Raw genomic sequence first — 22,103 nt, forward strand, 5'->3', positions numbered from 1 at the left:
GAAAGAAGACTTCAAAAACTGTGAGCAGGCAGAGGGAGAGATATTGGGGGCCGAAGCTGTAACTGAGGTCTTGGAGTGGGCTGTGAGCACGCAGAGCCTCTCGAGAGCCAGGCTCTGCCTTCTGAGCACTTCTCCCCTAAGGCTGCTCATAATTCACGGGATACCAGCCATATAGAGCCGACTTGGCCCACACTGTCACAGAAAGCCTTATCAGAATCTCTTCTTCTTCATACACTCTTGTGTCTGTTACTTGGTTATTGCCTTTGGTACTCCACTGATGTGAACCACAGTCGCCAGGGGATGGAGGACACTAGTGACCCATCTTGCTCTGTGGCCTCAGTCCACAGCTGGAGGGTAAGGGAAGAGGCCAAATGAAGGTCAAGAAGGAAAGATGGAGTTTGAAGAGAAGACCTGAGTTAAGGGTGTCTTCTCAAGTCTTGATGACTGAAATGTAGCTCCAGTACCTGAAGTCCTGCTTGTTCTCAAGGCTGACCGCGGGTCTGCGTGCACTCAGTGTAGGAACCGTATACACTTAGTATTTCCTTGCTTGCTCACACTTGCCCTCCTCTGATACACCCTCTGCAAGACTGATCTTCCCCTGAAACAACTTTCCACCTGCTACTGTCATCTCAGGAACATTTGCTTCCCCTTCCTAGTGTCCCCCTAGAATGCCATTGCAGCCAATTCATAATTTGATAATCATGCTGCTTACCATATTCTCAGCAACTTCTGAGAAATTTTATTCACTTTATTCCATAGTCTTCACCCATCAATAATCTTCCTTAACTTCCTAGCTGCAGGTTAACCCATTCGGAATCATTTCTTTTGCTTTCTCTTCTTTGGCAAATCTTTTCTATCTTTTAAGGTCTTTTTCTTGTCTCTCTACCATCTTGCCTTCCTGAACTTCTTTTTTTTTTTCGTTTAAGTAACCTTTCAATCTCCTTCCCCAATTTCCTCATAAACATTGAGAGTTTATTCCTCACACGTTAGACAGCGGTTTATGCATGGCCAGGCATAATGGACTCAGAATGAGTTGGCACCCCCGAGGTACCTGTCTTGCTGGGGAGCCACAGGTGAAGGGCTGTCTGCTGGACACATGTTTGCATGGAGTCAGGCTGAGTGGCCTCAGGGTGTTTGCTCTGCACTTGTGTGTGTTTCTCCCTAGTTGGTTTCCTTGTCCAGCCACCTGTGACCTCCCTCCATCCAGCCCAGGGAATCCTTCTCATCACAGGGGTAGGATGTTTGTCTCATTTTCCATCACATCCTTTCCCCAAAGTTTGGTTGTGAGTTGTTCCCATTCCAAAGACCTTTCCTCTTTGAAGAGAAAAGAGAAAATCTTGTCTCTCCTTTTCTCTCACTTCACTTCTGCTCTATTATCTCCTCCGTCCAGAATGGCCCACTGACTCACATGGGTGTAGATCCAAAGATGGCAAGAAATGCCAGCAATTCTGAGATAATAATACGGATGGATCAGGAAAACTTGAAAACCTTTATCCCGCCACATTAAAAAAAATTGCACTTCCAGTGTATTCAGAGTCTCAGTGTAGAAACACAAATGATAGAGAAATTGAATTACACTCAAGTTTTTCTTTCCTCCTTTCCTGATTTATTCTAATCCTCCAAGTTAACATGATGAACTCTTTGTTGTGTAAAGTTTCAGACATTTTCTACCCATGCACACTTTTCTTCTTTTCACATTAGAGTGTGAACTAGGTCACTTTCAACATGCTGTGATTCTGTGATTCACTGTCTCCCACCGAGTCATCCACGGATAATGTCATCTGTTTCACGGAGAACTATTTCCAATAGCTAATAGCCAATGTCTGTGGAGTGCTTACTCTGTGTCGGTTTCTTGTAACTACTTTACAGATCATTTGTACAGCGTACCCATGGACCAGGTACAATTATGACCCCCAAGTGACAGATAAGTGCAGATAAGTACAAATAAATACAGAGGCCAAGTGACTTGCCCAAGACACTGGAGCAAATCAAAATCCATGCCTCTGTAATCATTTTGCTCTATTGCCTCTGTCTGGGAGGCTTGATGATTTGGCAACTAAAACCTTAAATATCATGTTCCATTTTTATATCTGTGACACAAGCGTGGGGCTGTGATACAGGGTAACTAACCTGACTACTTTTGAAAACCCTTATGCACCTGGATGAAAGTAAGCCAGGGACTGCAAGCCATAGATTTAAGGTTTCCTACCAACTTTTAAAAATAGCTTCTTGAATGCAATTTATGTAGTGTCAAGTCTAGGATGTAGTCCAAATAGTAACAGAAAAATGGAGATATGTAGAAAAATACTTAAAGTTGACAAGTATTGGGAGTGTAGTATTTTTGGGGCCAGCGTGTAGACCACAGGAAAACTTGCTGTTTCCATCCCAAAGGGAAGAGCCCTACGTTGCAACTGCCAAGGTCCCTGGGACAGCAAGTGTGCTCACTGCTTAGTAAAGAAGCATCCTCAGTTTGATAGAATCATATGGGAGCCTTACATTTGGTTAGCAGTTCTACATTCTTGATGTAATAATATTTTCAGGGTGTGGGAGGGTATCAAGCTCTGAAAATACCCTTGGAGAGATCTGCTTATTAAGTTTGGCTTTTTCAGTCTCCCTACTACTTCTTTACTAAACACCAGGCGGTTTCCTTCACTTTTCAGAACCATATTGTTTTTCCCTTCTCTAATGAACTTTGAAATACTTTTGGATGAGCTATTAAGATTGGGAAAAAATAAACATCTCTTTAACATAAGGAAGATAATAACAATGACAAGTAGAAAAAGCTCTAAAACAGAGAATATCCTCCATTCTAGCCACTGACTGGGAGTGGAAGGTTCGTGCTCGCTGTCCAGGACGTAGAAATAAAAGCTGAGGAGGCGCTGAGGCGTCTCCTGGATCTCTATGAGCCTCCATCATTTCTGCTGAGTAGGGTTGACAGATAAAATATAGACTGTTTAGTTAAATATGAATGTTTGAAAAACAACGAGTACATTTTGAAGATAAGTATGCCCCAAATAGTTCATAGGATCTACTTATACTAAAAATAATGACTTATTATTCATGTGAAGTTCAAGTTTAACTGGGTATCCTGTATATTTATGTCCTAAATCTGACAGCCCTACTGATGATCCACAATGGAGGCAGTTGAGGAGTGGTACATGCTGGCTCTCGGACAGTCAGAAATGGCTTCAGCAGATCCAGGTACAGTATGAAATTCTTTTTGGATGTAGCTCAGAAGCCATGGCCAGCCCTTGACTGCAAGTACTGCCTCGGGTTTCCCTGAGGTGGGGTAAACCTTCCTCTTAATGGCCTTTTGGTAAGTCTGGAAGACCATATCCAAGGGGAGCCCCAAAGTCAGTTTCATCCTCACAACCATGTTTCCAATTCCTGGAATTGGCTGCATGTGACTCACAAGAGCTGAGGAGGTTTGTGGAAGTTGGGAGTGTCATAGCTTGAACCCTTTGTAGGTAAAGTTTTGCTGTTGTGAGAGTTTTAACAGGAGCAATGTGAAAGACTCCAAGTCCCCAGGTAGATAGAAATAATCCTGTTCTACCTGTGTGTATGTGACAAGTCTCTAATAGTTCAGAGAGCAAGTATCTGGTCTTAGAAAGACTGATCCAAGCTTGGATGTTTCTGGTGACAAGGCAAGGTCCTGAGTTTCAAGTTCACCTTTTATGGTTGAGGAGACAATAAGGTGGTCAGAAGGGAAATCATGGAGGAGACCTTGGCTTCATCCATCGTGCAGGCTTGTATATGTGGTTCTATGTAGATTGTGTTTCAAAGGTGGAGCTTGTTTACAACTATGAACATTCTCCGATGTGCTTTTTGGACCTTCATTCCCAGAGCGAGAGCAGTGCCGAGGCTCTAGAAATGCCATGGATATTCTGAGCTGTCAGTGGCATTTCCCCGGTACTGTTCCCTTGGTGCCGCTCCTTGAAATGTCCAAAGGGATTATCATGTGTCTTGTGGCGGGTCCTAGCATTGTGAAAGGAAGCTGCTGCACCTGGCTCAGAGGATTTCGGATGTGGTGGGAGGAGGAGTAGTACTACGACTATAAATTGTATCACAGCATATCGATTCCATCTTGAGAGTGGGGTTGGGGGTTATGAAGGGGGGCTTTTATTGTACTTTTATACATTGTACCCTTGAAACTAATTCAATTTTTAAAAATTAATTAATTTATTTGGGGCTGCATTGTGTCTTTGTTGCTGCTAGCGGGCGTTTTCTAGTTGCAGTGAGCGGGGGCTCCTCTTGGCTGTGGTGCACTGGCTTCTCATTGCAGTGGCTTCTCTTGTTGCGGAGCATGGTCTCTAGGCACGCAGGCTTCCGTAGTTGTGGCACGTGGGCTCGGTTGATGTGGCACACGGGCTCTAGAGCGCAGGCTCAGTAGTTGTGGCACGCGGGCTTAGTTACTCCGTGGCACGTGGGATCTTCCCAGACCAGGGCTCGAACCCATGACCCCTGCATTCGCAGGCATATTCTTAACCACTGCTCCACCAGGGAAGCCCGATAATTCAGTTTTTTATAAAGAGAAGATTCCTAATATTATTCCAAAATTTTAAAAATATGTAGTTGGATAACACTATGAAAAATTAACTGATATATTCTTTTATTATTTCTCTTTGCTCCCTGGATTTTTTTCCCCATCCAGTCAGCTAGGCACTGTGAGTTCACTGCATTAGGAAGGTAAAGACTCAGCAGAAATGAGGGAGAAAAACAGAAAAGTCTCAGCTTTGGAATGTTCACAATGGAGGCCACAGTAGAACAGGTGAGAATTCTGTGAACCAAAAATAAATGTCGTCTCAAATGCAAAAAAGTATTCTCTGCACTGGGAGGCAGGAGAGGGAGGGAGGGAAGGACTGAAGGAGAGAGATCAGTGTGGCCAGGGACATGGAGACTGTGCTTAAGGACGATATGCCCAGGAAGAGAATCAGAATCTGGAGAAGATTCAGCCTGCACGTGATCATTGCCTCCAGTCAGCACCCTCATCTCAGACGTTGGGAAATTCAGAGAGAGAGTGGGAGTACGTCAGGAGGGCCACGCGCATAGTCTGTGTGGCAGGGGTTGTGGCCGTTCCCTATTTGTGAGGAGTCCCCAGCAACTTGCAGGCCTCTTCTGGAAAATGCTGGCGGACGTCTCTAGTGCTTATGTGAAAGCTTGTTCACAAACCTTGAAAGATACAGATGTAGATGACAGATAGATGCATAGATAGAAAAATGTCATTAAATAAAAGCTCCAGGAAAGGTTTGGAAAATGCCCTTTATTGCATAGGACGCTTCTATTGTCATATGATGTTAGACTGAGTGCCGGTCCCTTCATCCTCCTTCAGACCACGGCATTCTGTCTGCTACTCTCCCGAGGGTCCTTTCTTCTCCCTGGAAGGGATAAAACAAATGAGGTAGAACAGGAAGAGACAAGAAGCACTCCAAGCTCTGCTGGTCAGGGTTACCCTCCAGCATTGCCTTAATGCTCAGAGCCACACACACCACAGTGAGCTTGGCTCCAGATCAACTACCACGCAACGAAGGTTCTGGAACATTTCCATATCTCGGGGAACCTCATTTCCACGTGACTCTCTTTCATATTCCCCTTTGTCACAGAAGGCTAGGTCCAGTGGTCCGGGTGAGATCTCGGCTCAGGCCCAAGGCTCTCAGACCTCAAAGTTCTGGTCCTGCAAGGGCCCCTGTCCTCTCTTGAGACCACTCCTGGCTCTCTCTGCCGAGAAGGAGCTGCTGGCAGTACGTCCTCTAAGAGTTGAGGTCCATCGTGCAGACCCTGAGAAAACTCCTAGGAAAAGGCTCCACCTTCTTGTTTACGTCAACAGAGGTCAATGCCTTCGTTAGTGCTGGGTGTGTCCCATTTGATGCAACTGCAGAGCCATTAGGTAAACCAGCACATGTGTGCGGCCCCTTCCCTTAGACTCCTCTGGGCCCTCGTGACATAGGCTCAGAAGACTGCCAGCCTCAAGCCTTACCTCTTCCAAGGGACGGCCACACCGTCTTCCAGGATCTTCTGTCCCATGAATCTCAGTTGCTGTTTGGAACTCAAAGGAGAGAAAAGACCCTGCCTGCGGGGTCTCTTTGGGCTGGGGCCTTCCCCCGTGGGCTGCTCTCCCTCATTCTCCTTTTCTTCTTGCTTCTCTACCTCCTTCTCCTCCTCCTCCTCCTCCTCCTCCTCCTCGTCCTCTTCCTCAGGGGTGCTCTCGGATTCCACATTGCCCATCCGCTGGGCCATGGTGAGATGAAAGGCACGGCAGCTGAAGCCCTGCAGGACGCCACCCTTCACGTGCTGCTGGAGGATCTCCAAGGTGGGGAAGACCCGGCAGCAGGCCATGCACCTGAAGCCGGTCTCCATGGTCAGCATCCAGTCCGCTGTCTTGGCGCTGGGTCTCTCCTCAACGGCAGGTGGCCCTGATGGGCTGCCTGGCTCTGCCCTTTCCTCATACTCTTTCTCCTCCCCAGTGGGCTCACTGTCAGACAGGAGGCTTTCGGTGGACACATCAGAAGAGGGGTCAGTGGCTACTGCGCACACATCCTCAGGAAGGGTCACTTCTTCTATCCTCAGCTGCTTTTCAGGCAACTCCAAGGGTTTCTTTGTCTTCCAGGAGACAGCGACACCCTTGTTCACTTGTACCTGCATGTAGTATATTTTCATGCCCCTTTCCTCTTTGTCTGGGTGCAGATAGTTCTTACAGGGTGAAGAGGGTGAGGAGGAGACACAGTGTGATGGGGAAGCGGTCTCTCCTTCTTCCTGATCCTGGGCTAGGGGTGGTCTAGGCTGGGCAGTGTCTCGATGAAATCTCCGGATTCCTGAAAAAGGAAATTAAAATCATAATAACATGCATGGGCCATGCCGGAAGCTGAGGGAGCAGGTGTGGTAGACGAGAGAGGGACATTGGCACAACATAGCAATGTCGTGAGCTTGGTGTCCGTTGGCCGTAGGACGGAGTGGTGTATCTGGTGTCATCTGTGGGCTTTTCATGTGCGTGGGGGGGTATACTGGAGCGGTGTCTGTATACAGGGGTGTGGAGTATGGTGGTGAGGGCTGTAGTATGTGAGGGATGCGGCTGGATGCGTGTACGATGAGGAGTGTGAGTTTGGGAATATCGGTGGTGCATTCCTTGTGGAATGGGGCTGTGGTGCAGGAGAGTACTGTGGAGCACGTGCTTGGGGTTGATGTGCACTGAGAAGGGCTGTGCCTGGAGGGCGCGTGTATGTGTGAGCTGTGTGCACCTGAGCTGGATGGTCCTGCTCTCAGGCTGGAGGTGTATGATGCAGAACTCTGTCCTTCTCTGGAAGCAAAGGCAAAGACAAAGCCTACATTTTCCTCTGAAGATGCTTAATCTGGTCCCTCTTCCCTCCACCTCAAGCCCAGACCTTTCCGGCCCCTGCTCCTTGACTTCCCCACCATGGTAGTAGCAGTATTCACACACACACCCCCAGACTCAGCTGGCATCCACGCCCTCGGAACAGCTCAGCCATCCTGCCCAGGCTCCTCCACAGAGCCCTCATCACCTCTGATGACCCTGGATTTCCTCTCAGCCTCCCTGGGATCCGTGTGCCTCCTGCTTCACAGCCAAGCACCCCGTCACCTGAGGAGCCCCACGCCCTTACCAGCGTAGCTGAGCTTGCGCAGAGTAGAAGTACAGAAGAAGTATTTAGAGGCAGAGGAGACCTCCACTGCCCCTGGGCTGCAGCCTTGGGCCACCACAGTGGATCCAAGCCGAGGGGGATCCTCTTGTGACTTCGAGATTCCTGAGGGAGGAATGAAAGGCTCAGGGTGGGTTCATCAGTCCTCTGTCCACAAATATTTACTGAGTGTGTGACACGTGTCAGGTGCAGTGAATACACACAGTTGAGAGTGTGGTTCCCAGTGGATCCTCCAGGATTTAATTCCAATCAATACTTATTCTCTCACTGTCTAGTTGGTAATGTAGGCCTCGGTGGTGACTGTGAGTGTGTGGGAAGAGTGAGTGATGTGTATCAGTTAAGTCTGTGGTAAGTGTGGGGTTGGCATGGGGAGCACAGTGCAGACGTGTCTATCTGTGTCTGTGGCCTTTGTGTGCATGGTTTCTGTTCACAAGTCAGGAATTCTGGGACATGTAACGTTTCCTCATTACATGGTGTGGCTTGTATTTATGGTGTGTGTTCATTCATTCATTCACCAAGATTCAGTAAGCAGCTACTCCTGTGTATCCGGCACTCTTCCATTGTTGTAGTCTTTGGTAACGCTGCACATTCTAGTAGGGGAAGACACACACTAAACAAAACTACAATAAATATATAATACATCAGCTGGTGGTAAGTATATAAGGGTTGCCAGACTTAGCGAACAAGAATACAAGGCACCCAGTTAAATTTCAGTTTCAGATAAACCCAGAATAATATTTTAGTGTAAGTATTCCCATGCAGTATTTGGCCTGACTTAGTTTTAGTGTAAGTATAGCCCATACAATATGTGGGACATACGGATACTGAAAAATTACTTGTTGTTTATCTGGAATTCAAATTGAACTGGATAGCCCATATTTTCTCTGGCAATCCTGACATGGGTTACTGAGACTGTGGTTTACTGTGGTTTGTACAAAGCGGGTCTGGCATTACTCAAGAATGTGTTATAAGTGTGGTGTGTATGACACGTGACTGGTTCTTATAGAGGTATTTAGAGATGGCTGAAGTTAGTTGTGTTTGTGCAAGAGTTGAGGAGATACATGTATATAGTGTGTGTGTGTGTGTGTGTGTGTCCTATATATATAGTGTGTGTGTCTATATACATATCTCATCTCCAGCGTTTGGTGTTGGAGGAGAGGATTGTGATACAGGTGGGTTGTATGAGAACGTAGTATAGGAGGGATGCGTGTATATACCTCCATGTGCTGTGTGTGGTTTACTAAGGAAGTTATATGTGGGGTGTGTGATATTTTTGCTGCATCAGAGTGTACATGGGTGTATGAGTTACTGTCTCATAAAACACCCCTAACAAGAATTCTGTATACACTCTTACGTACACCGAGTGTCAGCCAGGTCCAGGCAGGGTGACAAGAACTTTACCACGCAGACTTTATATCTGGTAAGCACTCTACCCCCATTCATCTCGCTCTTCTCTGCACTACCACACACACACACACACACACACACACTCACACACACACACACACAGGAACATAGGGCAAAATATTCTGAATGGTCAGGGGCAGTCATTGCCTTCCCCAGCCTGTCCCAGCCACTGCCTGGAAATCTGCCTGCTGTCTAGAGCTCCATTCCCAGGGCCCATCCTACAGTGTCCAGGGCCCTGGGCCTGGTAGGAGCTACTGGGCTCTAATCTGGGGCAGAGGCCTCTAGCTGGAGCTCTGGGGTGACCACCCCTCTCCCAGGGCAAGCTACTCGCCTCCATTTAATGCACGCAGGCACCACGTGGCCCGTGGCTCTCAGAGCTCCCCGCAGGACCCTGAGGCCATTTCTCACCCCCGCTCACGCGGTCTCAGTCTCTGGAAAACCCTTCCCTTCCCTTGATCTCCTTTGGGAAATTCTTCCTGTTGAAGGAATAAAACCTCCTTTCTTTCAATATGACACCATCCCTAGACAAACAATCTTCTTTCAAAGTGCATTCCACTTGTCAAGATATTTTTCAACAGGGCCTTCAACTCATGGGGCTTCTCTTTCCACTTTGGTAAAAGAGGCCAAGCAACTCATGGGTCTCTCTCAGCATCCTTGCATCCTTCACATCCCCCACCTCATGACCCCTAGGAAAGATCCAAGAGCATAAGAGAGAAATCGGGGACTGAGAAAAGCTGCACCTCTAGGTCTGTGCAAGCAGGATGCAGCCTGCTGTGAGTCCGACAAAGCTCCAGGCCCGGCTGCCCCAGGAGAGAGTCCTCAGACCAGCGGAGCTGACCTCCCATCTCCCAGGGGGCATCTGGCCGTTCTGTGCCGTCTCACACCACAGGGACCCTCCGGATAGATACGGCAGCATCAGTGAGACAAGGTCTCTCGCTCCCTGCTTCACAGGTGACACGTTCTCAGTCCCCCGCTTCCTAGAGAAGCTTCAGTTTGGCAGAAACCCATGTGCCCCAGACAAGTTGCCCCCCACATACCTCCTCCGTTCTCGGCAGTTTCCTGGGACTCTTCATTTTCCAGATGTTTCCTCTTTTGTCGCCGTTCCATCGTACCAACTAGAAGTCTCCCTTAGAAGATGCCTCAAGAGATGTCCAACTCCTCCTCTTCCCTACAGGTTGGCCCTTCTTGGCTCTTGGGCAATCCGTTGAAATGATTCAATACAAACAAAAATAGTCAAGTCTCCTAAATGGCTGAAAAACGTGTACCACTTGGTGAACCAGCAGTAGTGCCTAGTGCTCACCAGGGCTGTTATGTTTGCAAGGTTGCCAGGCTCACAGTGGAATTCTGTGACCTCAGTGATGACATCAGAGCATTCGGTGGACCTAGGTTGAGCACAGTGTCTGCAATAGCACAGGCCCCATTTTCAAGAACAATTCCTTTTTCCCAGCCGAAGCTTTCCCGTGAAAGGGAAAGGTTCCTACCATATCTATTATAAATTGTATCATACCATGTCTATTATAAAATTCACATTTTGATTGGAGATCTTTTAATGTCTTTTCTAGAGAGATTTAATATGAATGTTTTAAATGGTCTCCAGTTTCCCTGTGGATTATTGACATTTTAAACTCTGCACTTCAATTTTCCCTCAATACGTGTAATTTTGTCACGGCTATTTCTGTACTTAAAGATGAGGAACTATATAATTGATTTCTTCATTTTTTCCCCATCTCTTTCCAAGGTACTGCATTTGATTGTGTCTTGCGACTGAGTGAAAAATGCTAGTCCTTGAGTCAGGACATTGGGCCCTTTAGCAAGTAACTCAACCTATCTGGGCTTCAGCTTCTGTATGTGCGATCAAGAGGCTTGGACTAGCTGACTTTTCAAATGCTGTGTTTCTTTGATTCACTCTCACTTACTGATCTGCTCCTTAAGAAGAGGGTCTGTTCTCATAAAGAAACAACAGTCTTTTCCTAACCTTGGGTTGGGCGGAGTTTAACTGTTCATACTCAGTTCGTTAGTTATATTGCCTTCTACGTATGCTTAGCTCTAAATAAATTATACGGCTCTTGTGACAATTTTTAGATCTTCTTTTTTTCTTATTTTCTTTTATAGTTTCTAATTTGTTATCGCCAGTGTAGAGGAGCCTGATTGATTTTTAAAATTTATTGATCTTGTATGTGTGTACCTTGTTGAACCGTCTTATTAGTTCCTGCTAGTTTATCTGTGGGTTCTTTTGGGTCTCCTAGATAAATGAGCATATTAAATGTAAATAATGTGTTCTTTGGATAAAGTTTATTTTCTTGCATCTATATATATAGAAGCAATATGTTGAATTGATTTAAATATTTAAACACTTACATACCTGTTATCACAATCTAACATTGTTTATCTTATTTTCTTTCAATCAATATTATGTTTTCAAGATTTATCCACGTGAATCCATATAGATCTAAGTCTTTGATTATTGACAGTTAGATATTATGTGATCACATGCATATAGCATCATTTATTTTCCATTCAAGCATTATTGGACAATTGGATTGTTTCCCTCCCTTCTCTAGAACAAACAACATTTCCTAGAATATCCCTGAAGATGACTGACAGTCGAGAAGGGCCAGGCTGCCCGAAGGATTGCTACTTGCTTTTAGCCACCTTCCAACAGGCCGTCTCCAGCCAGCAATTTGAAGCACAGCTGAAATGAGAACTGCCCCAAATGTGAAGATCTTAGGAGCTTCCTAGAAGGTGGGAGGTTAATGATAGGCATCCTGCTGGGATCCCAGGGGAGTCTGAGCTGGCCTGAAGCTCATCTTCCTCCTCCACCTCTCAAGAGAAATGTGGAGGAAAGAAGACTTCAAAAACTGTGAGCAGGCAGAGGGAGAGATATTGGGGGCCGAAGCTGTAACTGAGGTCTTGGAGTGGGCTGTGAGCACGCAGAGCCTCTCGAGAGCCAGGCTCTGCCTTCTGAGAACTTCTCCCCTAAGGCTGCCCATAATTCACGTGATACCAGCCATATAGAGCCGACTTGGCCCACACTGTCACAGAAAGCCTTATCAGAATCTCTTCTTCTTCATACACTCTTGTGCCTGTTACTTGGTTATTGCCTTTGGTACTCCACTGATGTGAACCACAGTCGCCAGGGGATGGAGGACACTAGTGACCCATCTTGCTCTGTGGCCTCAGTCCACAGCTGGAGGGTAAGGGAAGAGGCCAAATGAAGGTCAAGAAGGAAAGATGGAGTTTGAAGAGAAGACCTGAGTTAAGGGTGTCTTCTCAAGTCTTGATGACTGAAATGTAGCTCCAGTACCTGAAATCCTGCTTGTTCTCAAAGCTGACCGCGGGGCTGGGTGCACTCAGTGAAGGAACCGTATACACTTAGTATTTCCTTGCTTGCTCACACTTGCCCTCCTCTGATACACCCTCTGCAAGACTGATCTTCCCCTGAAACAACTTTCCACCTGCCACTGTCATCTCAGGAACATTTGCTTCACCTTCCTAGTGTCCCCCTAGAATGCCATTGCAGCCAATTCATAATTTGATCATCATGCTGCTTACCATATTCTCAGCAACTTCTGAGAAATTTTATTCGCTTTATTCCATAGTCTTCACCCATCAATAATCTTCCTTAACTTCCTAGCTGCAGGTTAACCCATTCGGAATCATTTCTTTTTCTTTCTCTTCTTTGGCAAATCCTTTCTATCTTTTAAGGTCTTTTTCTTGTCTCACTACCATCTTGCCTTCCTGAACTTCTTTTTTATTTCGTTTAAGTAAGCTTTCAATCTCCTTCCCCAATTTCCTCATAAACATTGAGAGTTTATTCCTCACACGTTAGACAGCGGTTTATGAATGGCCAGGCATAATGGACTCAGAATGAGTTGGCACCCCCGAGGTACCTGTCTTGCTGGGGAGCCACAGGTGAAGGGCTGTCTGCTGGACACATGTTTGCATGGAGTCAGGCTGAGTGGCCTCAGGGTGTTTGCTCTGCACTTGTGTGTGTTTCTCCCTAGTTGGTTTCCTTGTCCAGCCACCTGTGACCTCCCTCCATCCAGCCCAGGGAATCCTTCTCATCACAGGGGTAGGATGTTTGTCTCATTTTCCATCACATCCTTTCCCCAAAGTTTGGTTGTGAGTTGTTCCCATTCCAAAGACCTTTCCTCTTTGAAGAGAAAAGAGAAAATCTTGTCTCTCCTTTTCTCTCACTTCACTTCTGCTCTATTATCTCCTCCGTCCAGAATGGCCCACTGACTCACATGGGTGTAGATCCAAAGATGGCAAGAAATGCCAGCAATTCTGAGATAATAATACGGATGGATCAGGAAAACTTGAAAACCTTTATCCCGCCACATTAAAAAAAATTGCACTTCCAGTGTATTCAGAGTCTCAGTGTAGAAACACAAATGATAGAGAAATTGAATTACACTCAAGTTTTTCTTTCCTCCTTTCCTGATTTATTCTAATCCTCCAAGTTAACATGATGAACTCTTTGTTGTGTAAAGTTTCAGACATTTTCTACCCATGCACACTTTTCTTCTTTTCACATTAGAGTGTGAACTAGGTCACTTTCAACATGCTGTGATTCTGTGATTCACTGTCCCCCACCGAGTCATCCACGGATAATGTCATCTGTTTCACGGAGAACTATTTCCAATAGCTAATAGCCAATGTCTGTGGAGTGCTTACTCTGTGTCGGTTTCTTGTAACTACTTTACAGATCATTTGTACAGCGTACCCATGGACCAGGTACAATTATGACCCCCAAGTGACAGATAAGTGCAGATAAGTACAAATAAAGACAGAGGCCAAGTGACTTGCCCAAGACACTGGAGCAAATCAAAATCCATGCCTCTGTAATCATTTTGCTCTATTGCCTCTGTCTGGGAGGCTTGATGATTTGGCAACTAAAACCTTAAATATCATGTTCCATTTTTATATCTGTGACACAAGCGTGGGGCTGTGATACAGGGTAACTAACCTGACTACTTTTGAAAACCCTTATGCACCTGGATGAAAGTAAGCCAGGGACTGGAAGCCATAGATTTAAGGTTTCCTACCAACTTTTAAAAATAGCTTCTTGAATGCAATTTATGTAGTGTCAAGTCTAGGATGTAGTCCAAATAGTAACAGAAAAATGGAGATATGTAGAAAAATACTTAAAGTTGACAAGTATTGGGAGTGTCGTATTTTTGGGGCCAGCGTGTAGACCACAGGAAAACTTGCTGTTTCCATCCCAAAGGGAAGAGCCCTACGTTGCAACTGCCAAGGTCCCTGGGACAGCAAGTGTGCTCACTGCTTAGTAAAGAAGCATCCTCAGTTTGATAGAATCATATGGGAGCCTTACATTTGGTTAGCAGTTCTACATTCTTGATGTAATAATATTTTCAGGGTGTGGGAGGGTATCAAGCTCTGAAAATACCCTTGGAGAGATCTGCTTATTAAGTTTGGCTTTTTCAGTCTCCCTACTACTTCTTTACTAAACACCAGGCGGTTTCCTTCACTTTTCAGAACCATATTGTTTTTCCCTTCTCTAATGAACTTTGAAATACTTTTGGATGAGCTATTAAGATTGGGAAAAAATAAACATCTCTTTAACATAAGGAAGATAATAACAATGACAAGTAGAAAAAGCTCTAAAACAGAGAATATCCTCCATTCTAGCCACTGACTGGGAGTGGAAGGTTCGTGCTCGCTGTCCAGGACGTAGAAATAAAAGCTGAGGAGGCGCTGAGGCGTCTCCTGGATCTCTATGAGCCTCCATCATTTCTGCTGAGTAGGGTTGACAGATAAAATATAGACTGTTTAGTTAAATATGAATGTTTGAAAAACAACGAGTACATTTTGAAGATAAGTATGCCCCAAATAGTTCATAGGATCTACTTATACTAAAAATAATGACTTATTATTCATGTGAAGTTCAAGTTTAACTGGGTATCCTGTATATTTATGTCCTAAATCTGACAGCCCTACTGATGATCCACAATGGAGGCAGTTGAGGAGTGGTACATGCTGGCTCTCGGACAGTCAGAAATGGCTTCAGCAGATCCAGGTACAGTATGAAATTCTTTTTGGATGTAGCTCAGAAGCCATGGCCAGCCCTTGACTGCAAGTACTGCCTCGGGTTTCCCTGAGGTGGGGTAAACCTTCCTCTTAATGGCCTTTTGGTAAGTCTGGAAGACCATATCCAAGGGGAGCCCCAAAGTCAGTTTCATCCTCACAACCATGTTTCCAATTCCTGGAATTGGCTGCATGTGACTCACAAGAGCTGAGGAGGTTTGTGGAAGTTGGGAGTGTCATAGCTTGAACCCTTTGTAGGTAAAGTTTTGCTGTTGTGAGAGTTTTAACAGGAGCAATGTGAAAGACTCCAAGTCCCCAGGTAGATAGAAATAATCCTGTTCTACCTGTGTGTATGTGACAAGTCTCTAATAGTTCAGAGAGCAAGTATCTGGTCTTAGAAAGACTGATCCAAGCTTGGATGTTTCTGGTGACAAGGCAAGGTCCTGAGTTTCAAGTTCACCTTTTATGGTTGAGGAGACAATAAGGTGGTCAGAAGGGAAATCATGGAGGAGACCTTGGCTTCATCCATCGTGCAGGCTTGTATATGTGGTTCTATGTAGATTGTGTTTCAAAGGTGGAGCTTGTTTACAACTATGAACATTCTCCGATGTGCTTTTTGGACCTTCATTCCCAGAGCGAGAGCAGTGCCGAGGCTCTAGAAATGCCATGGATATTCTGAGCTGTCAGTGGCATTTCCCCGGTACTGTTCCCTTGGTGCCGCTCCTTGAAATGTCCAAAGGGATTATCATGTGTCTTGTGGCGGGTCCTAGCATTGTGAAAGGAAGCTGCTGCACCTGGCTCAGAGGATTTCGGATGTGGTGGGAGGAGGAGTAGTACTACGACTATAAATTGTATCACAGCATATCGATTCCATCTTGAGAGTGGGGTTGGGGGTTATGAAGGGGGGCTTTTATTGTACTTTTATACATTGTACCCTTGAAACTAATTCAATTTTTAAAAATTAATTAATTTATTTGGGGCTGCATTGTGTCTTTGTTGCTGCTAGCGGGCGTTTTCTAGTTGCAGTGAGCGGGGGCTCCTCTTGGCTGTGGTGCACTGGCTTCTCATTGCAGTGGCTTCTCTTGTTGCGGAGCATGGTCTCTAGGCACGCAGGCTTCCGTAGTTGTGGCACGTGGGCTCGGTTGATGTGGCACACGGGCTCTAGAGCGCAGGCTCAGTAGTTGTGGCACGCGGGCTTAGTTACTCCGTGGCACGTGGGATCTTCCCAGACCAGGGCTCGAACCCATGACCCCTGCATTCGCAGGCATATTCTTAACCACTGCTCCACCAGGGAAGCCCGATAATTCAGTTTTTTATAAAGAGAAGATTCCTAATATTATTCCAAAATTTTAAAAATATGTAGTTGGATAACACTATGAAAAATTAACTGATATATTCTTTTATTATTTCTCTTTGCTCCCTGGATTTTTTTCCCCATCCAGTCAGCTAGGCACTGTGAGTTCACTGCATTAGGAAGGTAAAGACTCAGCAGAAATGAGGGAGAAAAACAGAAAAGTCTCAGCTTTGGAATGTTCACAATGGAGGCCACAGTAGAACAGGTGAGAATTCTGTGAACCAAAAATAAATGTCGTCTCAAATGCAAAAAAGTATTCTCTGCACTGGGAGGCAGGAGAGGGAGGGAGGGAAGGACTGAAGGAGAGAGATCAGTGTGGCCAGGGACATGGAGACTGTGCTTAAGGACGATATGCCCAGGAAGAGAATCAGAATCTGGAGAAGATTCAGCCTGCACGTGATCATTGCCTCCAGTCAGCACCCTCATCTCAGACGTTGGGAAATTCAGAGAGAGAGTGGGAGTACGTCAGGAGGGCCACGCGCATAGTCTGTGTGGCAGGGGTTGTGGCCGTTCCCTATTTGTGAGGAGTCCCCAGCAACTTGCAGGCCTCTTCTGGAAAATGCTGGCGGACGTCTCTAGTGCTTATGTGAAAGCTTGTTCACAAACCTTGAAAGATACAGATGTAGATGACAGATAGATGCATAGATAGAAAAATGTCATTAAATAAAAGCTCCAGGAAAGGTTTGGAAAATGCCCTTTATTGCATAGGACGCTTCTATTGTCATATGATGTTAGACTGAGTGCCGGTCCCTTCATCCTCCTTCAGACCACGGCATTCTGTCTGCTACTCTCCCGAGGGTCCTTTCTTCTCCCTGGAAGGGATAAAACAAATGAGGTAGAACAGGAAGAGACAAGAAGCACTCCAAGCTCTGCTGGTCAGGGTTACCCTCCAGCATTGCCTTAATGCTCAGAGCCACACACACCACAGTGAGCTTGGCTCCAGATCAACTACCACGCAACGAAGGTTCTGGAACATTTCCATATCTCGTGGAACCTCATTTCCACGTGACTCTCTTTCATATTCCCCTTTGTCACAGAAGGCTAGGTCCAGTGGTCCGGGTGAGATCTCGGCTCAGGCCCAAGGCTCTCAGACCTCAAAGTTCTGGTCCTGCAAGGGCCCCTGTCCTCTCTTGAGACCACTCCTGGCTCTCTCTGCCGAGAAGGAGCTGCTGGCAGTACGTCCTCTAAGAGTTGAGGTCCATCGTGCAGACCCTGAGAAAACTCCTAGGAAAAGGCTCCACCTTCTTGTTTACGTCAACAGAGGTCAATGCCTTCGTTAGTGCTGGGTGTGTCCCATTTGATGCAACTGCAGAGCCATTAGGTAAACCAGCACATGTGTGCGGCCCCTTCCCTTAGACTCCTCTGGGCCCTCGTGACATAGGCTCAGAAGACTGCCAGCCTCAAGCCTTACCTCTTCCAAGGGACGGCCACACCGTCTTCCAGGATCTTCTGTCCCATGAATCTCAGTTGCTGTTTGGAACTCAAAGGAGAGAAAAGACCCTGCCTGCGGGGTCTCTTTGGGCTGGGGCCTTCCCCCGTGGGCTGCTCTCCCTCATTCTCCTTTTCTTCTTGCTTCTCTACCTCCTTCTCCTCCTCCTCCTCCTCCTCCTCCTCCTCGTCCTCTTCCTCAGGGGTGCTCTCGGATTCCACATTGCCCATCCGCTGGGCCATGGTGAGATGAAAGGCACGGCAGCTGAAGCCCTGCAGGACGCCACCCTTCACGTGCTGCTGGAGGATCTCCAAGGTGGGGAAGACCCGGCAGCAGGCCATGCACCTGAAGCCGGTCTCCATGGTCAGCATCCAGTCCGCTGTCTTGGCGCTGGGTCTCTCCTCAACGGCAGGTGGCCCTGATGGGCTGCCTGGCTCTGCCCTTTCCTCATACTCTTTCTCCTCCCCAGTGGGCTCACTGTCAGACAGGAGGCTTTCGGTGGACACATCAGAAGAGGGGTCAGTGGCTACTGCGCACACATCCTCAGGAAGGGTCACTTCTTCTATCCTCAGCTGCTTTTCAGGCAACTCCAAGGGTTTCTTTGTCTTCCAGGAGACAGCGACACCCTTGTTCACTTGTACCTGCATGTAGTATATTTTCATGCCCCTTTCCTCTTTGTCTGGGTGCAGATAGTTCTTACAGGGTGAAGAGGGTGAGGAGGAGACACAGTGTGATGGGGAAGCGGTCTCTCCTTCTTCCTGATCCTGGGCTAGGGGTGGTCTAGGCTGGGCAGTGTCTCGATGAAATCTCCGGATTCCTGAAAAAGGAAATTAAAATCATAATAACATGCATGGGCCATGCCGGAAGCTGAGGGAGCAGGTGTGGTAGACGAGAGAGGGACATTGGCACGACATAGCAATGTCGTGAGCTTGGTGTCCGTTGGCCGTAGGACGGAGTGGTGTATCTGGTGTCATCTGTGGGCTTTTCATGTGCGTGGGGGGGTATACTGGAGCGGTGTCTGTATACAGGGGTGTGGAGTATGGTGGTGAGGGCTGTAGTATGTGAGGGATGCGGCTGGATGCGTGTACGATGAGGAGTGTGAGTTTGGGAATATCGGTGGTGCATTCCTTGTGGAATGGGGCTGTGGTGCAGGAGAGTACTGTGGAGCACGTGCTTGGGGTTGATGTGCACTGAGAAGGGCTGTGCCTGGAGGGCGCGTGTATGTGTGAGCTGTGTGCACCTGAGCTGGATGGTCCTGCTCTCAGGCTGGAGGTGTATGATGCAGAACTCTGTCCTTCTCTGGAAGCAAAGGCAAAGACAAAGCCTACATTTTCCTCTGAAGATGCTTAATCTGGTCCCTCTTCCCTCCACCTCAAGCCCAGACCTTTCCGGCCCCTGCTCCTTGACTTCCCCACCATGGTAGTAGCAGTATTCACACACACACCCCCAGACTCAGCTGGCATCCACGCCCTCGGAACAGCTCAGCCATCCTGCCCAGGCTCCTCCACAGAGCCCTCATCACCTCTGATGACCCTGGATTTCCTCTCAGCCTCCCTGGGATCCGTGTGCCTCCTGCTTCACAGCCAAGCACCCCGTCACCTGAGGAGCCCCACGCCCTTACCAGCGTAGCTGAGCTTGCGCAGAGTAGAAGTACAGAAGAAGTATTTAGAGGCAGAGGAGACCTCCACTGCCCCTGGGCTGCAGCCTTGGGCCACCACAGTGGATCCAAGCCGAGGGGGATCCTCTTGTGACTTCGAGATTCCTGAGGGAGGAATGAAAGGCTCAGGGTGGGTTCATCAGTCCTCTGTCCACAAATATTTACTGAGTGTGTGACACGTGTCAGGTGCAGTGAATACACACAGTTGAGAGTGTGGTTCCCAGTGGATCCTCCAGGATTTAATTCCAATCAATACTTATTCTCTCACTGTCTAGTTGGTAATGTAGGCCTCGGTGGTGACTGTGAGTGTGTGGGAAGAGTGAGTGATGTGTATCAGTTAAGTCTGTGGTAAGTGTGGGGTTGGCATGGGGAGCACAGTGCAGACGTGTCTATCTGTGTCTGTGGCCTTTGTGTGCATGGTTTCTGTTCACAAGTCAGGAATTCTGGGACATGTAACGTTTCCTCATTACATGGTGTGGCTTGTATTTATGGTGTGTGTTCATTCATTCATTCACCAAGATTCAGTAAGCAGCTACTCCTGTGTATCCGGCACTCTTCCATTGTTGTAGTCTTTGGTAACGCTGCACATTCTAGTAGGGGAAGACACACACTAAACAAAACTGCAATAAATATATAATACATCAGCTGGTGGTAAGTATATAAGGGTTGCCAGACTTAGCGAACAAGAATACAAGGCACCCAGTTAAATTTCAGTTTCAGATAAACCCAGAATAATCTTTTAGTGTAAGTATTCCCATGCAGTATTTGGCCTGACTTAGTTTTAGTGTAAGTATAGCCCATACAATATGTGGGACATACGGATACTGAAAAATTACTTGTTGTTTATCTGGAATTCAAATTGAACTGGATAGCCCATATTTTCTCTGGCAATCCTGACATGGGTTACTGAGACTGTGGTTTACTGTGGTTTGTACAAAGCGGGTCTGGCATTACTCAAGAATGTGTTATAAGTGTGGTGTGTATGACACGTGACTGGTTCTTATAGAGGTATTTAGAGATGGCTGAAGTTAGTTGTGTTTGTGCAAGAGTTGAGGAGATACATGTATATAGTGTGTGTGTGTGTGTGTGTGTGTGTCCTATATATATAGTGTGTGTGTCTATATACATATCTCATCTCCAGCGTTTGGTGTTGGAGGAGAGGATTGTGATACAGGTGGGTTGTATGAGAACGTAGTATAGGAGGGATGCGTGTATATACCTCCATGTGCTGTGTGTGGTTTACTAAGGAAGTTATATGTGGGGTGTGTGATATTTTTGCTGCATCAGAGTGTACATGGGTGTATGAGTTACTGTCTCATAAAACACCCCTAACAAGAATTCTGTATACACTCTTACGTACACCGAGTGTCAGCCAGGTCCAGGCAGGGTGACAAGAACTTTACCACGCAGACTTTATATCTGGTAAGCACTCTACCCCCATTCATCTCGCTCTTCTCTGCACTACCACACACACACACACACACACACACACTCACACACACACACACACAGGAACATAGGGCAAAATATTCTGAATGGTCAGGGGCAGTCATTGCCTTCCCCAGCCTGTCCCAGCCACTGCCTGGAAATCTGCCTGCTGTCTAGAGCTCCATTCCCAGGGCCCATCCTACAGTCTCCAGGGCCCTGGGCCTGGTAGGAGCTACTGGGCTCTAATCTGGGGCAGAGGCCTCTAGCTGGAGCTCTGGGGTGACCACCCCTCTCCCAGGGCAAGCTACTCACCTACATTTAATGCACGCAGGCACCACGTGGCCCGTGGCTCTCAGAGCTCCCCGCAGGACCCTGAGGCCATTTCTCACCCCCGCTCACGCGGTCTCAGTCTCTGGAAAACCCTTCCCTTCCCTTGATCTCCTTTGGGAAATTCTTCCTGTTGAAGGAATAAAACCTCCTTGCTTTCAATATGACACCATCCCTAGACAAACAATCTTCTTTCAAAGTGCATTCCACTTGTCAAGATATTTTTCAACAGGGCCTTCAACTCATGGGGCTTCTCTTTCCACTTTGGTAAAAGAGGCCAAGCAACTCATGGGTCTCTCTCAGCATCCTTGCATCCTTCACATCCCCCACCTCATGACCCCTAGGAAAGATCCAAGAGCATAAGAGAGAAATCGGGGACTGAGAAAAGCTGCACCTCTAGGTCTGTGCAAGCAGGATGCAGCCTGCTGTGAGTCCGACAAAGCTCCAGGCCCGGCTGCCCCAGGAGAGAGTCCTCAGACCAGCGGAGCTGACCTCCCATCTCCCAGGGGGCATCTGGCCGTTCTGTGCCGTCTCACACCACAGGGACCCTCCGGATAGATACGGCAGCATCAGTGAGACAAGGTCTCTCGCTCCCTGCTTCACAGGTGACACGTTCTCAGTCCCCCGCTTCCTAGAGAAGCTTCAGTTTGGCAGAAACCCATGTGCCCCAGACAAGTTGCCCCCCACATACCTCCTCCGTTCTCGGCAGTTTCCTGGGACTCTTCATTTTCCAGATGTTTCCTCTTTTGTCGCCGTTTCATCGTACCAACTAGAAGTCTCCCTTAGAAGATGCCTCAAGAGATG

The sequence above is a fragment of the Mesoplodon mirus genome, assembly GCF_964341445.2.
Source record: "Mesoplodon mirus genome assembly, contig: SUPER_14_unloc_2, whole genome shotgun sequence".
Lineage (NCBI taxonomy): Eukaryota > Metazoa > Chordata > Mammalia > Artiodactyla > Ziphiidae > Mesoplodon > Mesoplodon mirus.